A 6,337-nucleotide genomic window follows, 5' to 3' on the forward strand; every position below is an offset into this window, starting at 1 on the left:
TGTGTGTGAGAGGAGAGAGAGGAGGGAGGATGGGGGAGAGTGAGGGAGGGGACAGTGGGAGTCTACCTCTCTCTCCTCACACCATCTTTCTCTCTCTCCTTCTCTGTATCGATCTATCTATCTCTCTCTCTCTCTCTCTCTCTCTCCTCTCTCTCTCTCGTCTCTCTCTCTCTCTCTCTCTCTCTCTATCTCCCTCTCTCTCTCTCCGTCTCTCTCTCCATCTTGGGCCCTCGGCGCCACGTCTCTGCAACCTGCTCCGGGCCGGGGCTGTGCGCGACGTCATTTCCGGGCTCATGCCCCCTCTCTCTCCCTCCCCCTCTCGAGAATCTTCGAGCGGGGCGGCCCTAGCCCGGAAATGACGTCGCCGCCCCGGACGCCCTTTGCCCCGCACTCTGCGGGGCGGCCTCACTCAGCCCGGAAATGACGCATCTGTCGCGGCCAAGATGGAGCCGATCCGCACTGGACGGTGAGCAAAGATCTTATAGCGAAGCAAAGATGGGTTACTCTCACGCAAACGTGAGGTCCGCTCATGGGCGGATTCATGGGCGATTATAGGACACATTTTAGCAACCTGACTCCGCCATCTTGCTCCCGCCTCCTTGCTTCCGGCCAAAGATTGCTTCCGCAGCGGCCAAAGAGAGTGCGGGATCCGGAGGAGCGGGGAGAGAGAGTGCGGGGCCCGGGGCAGCGGGGAGAGAGAGAGTGCGGGGCCCGGGGCGGGGAGAGAGGGGGGAGCGGGGAGAGGGAGTGTGGGGCCCGGGGCAGCGGGGAGAGAGCGGGGAGCGGGGGGGGCGGGGGGAGGGGGAGAGGGAGAGTGCGGGGCCCGGGGAGCGGGGAGAGAGAGGGCGGGGGCCCGGGGCAGCGGGGGAGAGAGGGGGAGAGTGCGGGGAGTGCGGGGGGCGGGGAGAGGGGAGAGGAGAGAGAGAGTGCGGGGGCGCAGCGGGGAGAGAGAGTGAGGGGCAGCGGGAGAGGCGGGGGCGGGGGAGAGAGGGAGGAGGGGCCCGGGGGCGGGGAGGGAGGGGCCGGGAGAGGGGAGGGGAGGGGGGAGAGGAGAGAGAGAGAGGCAGCGGGGAGAGGGGTGAGAGGGAGAGAGAGGGGGAGCTTCGAGATAAGATCTTTGAGAGAGAGAGAGAGAGAGAGAGGGAGAGAGAAAGAGAGGGAGGGAGAGAGAAAGAGAGAGAGAGAGGGAGAGAGAGAGAGGAGAGAGAGAGGGAGAGAGAGAGAGAGACAGAGAGAGAGAGAGAGAGAGAGAGAGAGAGAGAGAGAGGGAGAGAGAGAGAGAGGGAGAGGGAGGGGGAGAGAGAGAGAGAGGGGAGGAGAGAGAGAGGGAGGGAGAGAGGGGGGGGGGGGAGTTCCTCCAAGAAATCCTCGCCAGATAGATTCCTGACAGGTGGGGGCTGAGAGGGGCAGGAATGAATAGTACTCCTGGAGGGGGCGAGAGAGAGAGAGGGGGAGAGGGGAGGGAGAGAGAGGAGAGAGAGGGGGGGGGGGGGGGGGAGAGAGACTGGGGGACGATGGGGATGATGGGGGGGGGGGGGGGGGGGAGGGAGACGGGTCAAGTTAGTCATGGAAGGGGGCAGGGAGCCTGGTGGGGGTGGGTTCACATTGTTTGGGGGTGGGGAGGAGGGGTAAGGAGCAGTCGGCAGGAAAGGTAAGGGGTAGGGAGCCACAGGGAGGAGGTCACATTGTTTGGGGGTGGGGAGGGTGTTGCAGTTTAGGAAGTCAAACCAGGGCAGGATCTTCACTGTGAATGGCGGGGCGCTGGGGCAATAGACAAAGGACAATATGTGCAGGTATAGGCCATTCGGCCCTTTGAGCCAGCACCGCCATTCAATATGATCATGGCTGATCATCCATAATCAGTACCCCGTTCCCGCCTTCTCCCCATATCCCTTGACTCCAGAATCTTTAAGAGCCCCATCTAGCTCTCTCTTAAATGTATCCACTGAACCGGCCTCCACCGCCCTCTGAGGCAGAGAATTCCACACTCACAACTCTCTGTGAGAAAAAGTGTTTCCTTGTCTCTGTTCTGAATGGCTTACCCCTTATTCTTAAACTGTGTGGCCCCCGGTTCTGGACTCCCCCAACATCGGGAACATGTTTCCTGCCTCTAGCGTGTCCAAACCCTTAACAATCTTATATGGTTCAATAGGATCCCATCTCATCCTTCTAAACTCCAGAGTGTACAAGCCCAGCCGCTCCATTCTCTCAGCATATGACAGTCCCCCACATCCCGGGAATTAACCTGGTGAACCTACGCTGCTCTCCCTCAATAGCAAGAATGTCCTTCCTCAAATTAGGGGACCAAAACTGCACACAATACTCCAGGTGTGGTCTCATTAGGACTCTGAACTCTGAGCCTTGCGGAATGTGTAGAGCCGAGGGATCTAGGAGTGCGGGTACGAGTTGGGCCGAAGGGCCCTGTTTCCAACACTGTATCATTCCATGACTCTATGACAAAGTGCTGGAGTAACTCAGCGGGTCAGGCAGCATCTGTGGAGAAGATAGACACAAAGTGCTGGAGTAACTCAGCGGGTCAGGCAGCATCTGTGGAGAAGATAGACACAAAGTGCTGGAGTAACTCAGCAGGTCAGGCAGCATCTGTGGAGAGAGGAATGGGTGACGTTTTGGGTCGACACCCTTCTTTGGTTTAGTTCAGTTTAGAGATGCAGTGCGGAAACAACAGGCCTTTCGGCCCATGGTCGGTCTGCGCCGACCAGCGATCACCCCGTACACTAGCACTATCCCACGCACATTGGGGACAATTTAGTTATTTTGTGGAGGCCGATTAATTTACAACTGTACCGCTGCGCCAGTGTGCAGCGCAGAATTATATAACGGTTTCCTCCGCCATAAACGCCCCCAATATGTGCTAGGAATGTCCTGTTTGCCAGCTTGTTGATCCTCTGTGTTCCCCTCCTGCAGGGTTTAGGAGCCGTTGCTGTGGACGGAGAGACGGGAACGTGAGCGGCCATTGAGGGCGGCCAGGGTGCCGGTGAGCCCCCCATCTGCTCGGTGTGCGGGCCGGGCTTCAAGGGCTGATCTTCGATAGAGGACCACATGACGGGGCACAACAAGGAGAAGCGTTATGAGTGCGACGTATGTGGCAAGGCCTGGCAGAGCCCGAGCCGGCTGGAGACCCACCGTCGGGAGCACACGATAGAACGCCCCTTCAACTGCATAGAGTGCGGCAAGAGCTTCAAGAGGGCGGATGTGCTGAAGGCCCACCGGCGGGTGCACACGGGCGAGAAGCCCTATGGCTGCTCCACATGTGGCGAGAGCTTTACCCAGTTGTCGGGGCTGCGGGAGCACCAGCGGGTGCACAGCAGTGAGCGGCCCTTCACCTGCCCCGACTGCGGCAAAGGCTTCAAGTCGTCCAAGGAACTGAAGGTGCACAGGCGCGTGCACACCGGGGAACGTCCCTACACATGCAGCGACTGCGGCAAGGGCTTCACCCAGTCCAGCGGCCTGCTGGTGCACCAGCGCACCCACACTGGCGAGCACCCCAAAACCTGCGCCCAGTGCGGCAAGGGCTTCACCCACTCCAGCAACTTGCTGAGGCACCAGCGCACCCACACCGGCGAGCGCCCCTACACCTGCGCCCAGTGCGGCAAGGGCTTCACCCAGTCTAGTCACCTGCTGGTGCACCAGCGCACCCACACCGGTGAGCGCCCCTACACCTGCGCCCAGTGCGGCAAAGGCTTCAAGTCGTCCACGCACTTGAAGTTGCACAGGCGGTTGCATACCGGGGAGCGGCCCTTCACCTGCAGCGACTGCGGAAAGGGCTTCACCCAATCCAGCAGCCTGCTGAGGCACCAGCGCACCCACACCGGCGAGCGCCCCTACACCTGCGCCCAGTGCGGCAAGGGCTTCACCCAGTCCAGCCACCTGCTGGTGCACCAGCGCACCCACACCGGCGAGCGTCCCTACACCTGCGCCCAGTGCGGCAAGAGCTTCACCCAGTCCAGCAGCCTGCAGTGCACCAGCGCACCCACACCGGCGAGCGCCCCTACACCTGTGCCCAGTGCGGCAAGGGCTTCACCCACTCCAGCAGCCTGCAGCAGCACCAGCGCACCCACACCGGCGAGCGCCCCTACACCTGCGCCCAGTGCGGCAAGGGCTTCACCAACTCCACCCGGCTGCTGTCCCACCAGCGGGTGCACGCCGGCGACCGTCCCGTCCCCAGCCCGGTGTGTGGAGAGCACTTTGCCATGGCCTCCCACGCCCTGTCTCACCAGCACGTGCACACCAGTGGCCCGCCCTACGACTGCCCGTACTGTGGTGAGCAGTTTGACAGCTCGCGGGGGTTGCGGCAGCACCGGCGGACCCACGTCGGCGAGCAGCTGCTCCCACTGTGACAAGAGAGCACGGGGGCTGCGGGAGCACCAGCGGATACACACTGAGAGAGAGACCCTTTGTGTGCGCTGAGTGTGGCAAGGGTTTCACCCGCATGTCCAGCCTGTGGCAGCACCGGCGTACCCACACGGTGAGCGTCCCTTCCCCTGCCCGTCCTGTGGTAAGGGCTTCACCCGCCTTGACCACCTGCTGGAGCACCGGCGAGTCCACACCGGCCAGCGCCCCTTCACCTGCCCGCTCTGTGGCAAGGCCTTTGCCCGCTCCTCCAGCCTGCTGGCACACCGCCACGTGGATAGATAGGCGCTGTTTAGATAAACACAAAATGCTGGAAGGAATGGGTAACATTTTGGGTTGTGTCTTCAGTCACACATACCTTCTCTCCAGAGATGCTGCCTGTCCCGCTGAGTTACTCCAGCACTTTGTGTCCTTATTTGTAAACCAGCATCTGCAGTTCCTTGTTTTTAAACCATTCTGGTTAACCATCTCTGCACCGTCCCCAAAGCCTCCACATCAGTCCTGTAATCGAGTGACCAGAACTGTATGCAATACTCCAAATGCTACCTGACAAATGTCTCTTAAAGCTGCACATTTACATTCCACTCTCCCCACACTCTCCCCCTCACTCATTCACAAATTCTCTCCACTCCACCCTCTTGTGCCCCCCTCCTCTCTCTCCCACACTCCCTCTCTCGCTCCCTCTCTTACACTCCCTCTCTCTGTCCCTCTCTCACACTCCCTCTCTCTCTTCACTCTCTCTCTCTCTCTCTCACATTCTCTCTCTCTCTCTCTCTCTCTCACACACTCCCTCTCTCTTGCTCTCTCTCACACACTCTCTCTCTCTCTCTCACACACACACTCCCTCTCTCTCTCTCTCTCTCTCTCACACACTCCCTCTGTCTCTTGCTCTCTCTCTCTCTCTCACGCACTCACACGCACTCACACACCACACACACACTCTCATGCACACACACCAAACACCTCCGCTCGGTCCACAATAACCAACCTGATCTCCCGGTGGATCAGCACTTCAACTACCCCTCCCATTCCGAATCCGACTTTTCTGTCCTGGGCCTCCTCCATGGCCAGAGTGAGGACCACCGTCAACTGGAGAAGCAGTACCTCATATTCTGCTTGGGCAGTTTGCACCCCAACGGTATGAACATTGACTTCTCAAATTTAAGGAGGTCCCTACTTTCTCCTCCCCTTCCCAGCTCTCCCTCTGCACACTGGCTCCACCTCTTCCTTTCTTCTTCCCGCCTCCCCCAGCCTCACATCAGTCTGAAGAAGGGTTTCGACCCGAAACATTGCCTATTTCCTTTGCTCCATAGATGCTGCCTCACCTGCTGAGTTTCTCCATCATTTTTGTCTCTCTTCAATTTTCCAGCATCTGCAGTTTCTTCTAAGGCATTTGAAAGTGTTTTTCTAAAGAAAGTTTTGACGCATTTGTGCCTTACGTAACAAATAAAGCAAGTTTATCCTGACCTCACTGTGAAAGAATTTAATTTGGTCCATAAATTAAAAAAGGAGATTTGGTGAAAAACAGAAAGCAGTCAAATTTAAAAGATAATTTTCCCAGCAATATAAATTCTGGGAAAATCTTAGAAGCTTGGTTTATACTAATCATTGAAACAATGTATTAACAATGTATTAACATAGAGATGTATAGTCTGGGCACAGTACCATATTAGATATCTGTCTGAACTGCCTGTCCCAGCTAAGGACAAGGTAGTGGCTTTCATCCAAGTCTTACAAGCTTGTTTTAGTTCACAGACGGATGCCCATTCTGGAACCAAGATGGAAGTCATTTGAAAACAAAATGTAGTTAGTTGTCCTTCCGGAATGGGCAGCTGTACTGAAGCTGTGCCAAGATTTGAGAATAAGGCTGACATTTCAAATATATGGGTCCAGCCTCCCTTGTTTCCCTTTAGCCCCTGTCCCACTTACGTGTCCTTGGCATGCTAATTACGCGACCTCGTGGTCG

At 57.7% G+C, this 6,337-nt stretch overlaps 1 pseudogene; it reads left to right on the forward strand.

The window, feature by feature from the left end:
- The first annotated feature begins 312 nt into the window (after nucleotides 1–312).
- Nucleotides 313–5,060, forward strand: LOC129716042 (zinc finger protein 229-like; annotated as a pseudogene).
- Nucleotides 5,061–6,337: the final 1,277 nt, after the last annotated feature.

Source organism: Leucoraja erinacea, unplaced genomic scaffold (assembly GCF_028641065.1).
Source record: "Leucoraja erinacea ecotype New England unplaced genomic scaffold, Leri_hhj_1 Leri_1627S, whole genome shotgun sequence".
NCBI classification, from domain to species: Eukaryota; Metazoa; Chordata; class Chondrichthyes; order Rajiformes; family Rajidae; genus Leucoraja; species Leucoraja erinaceus.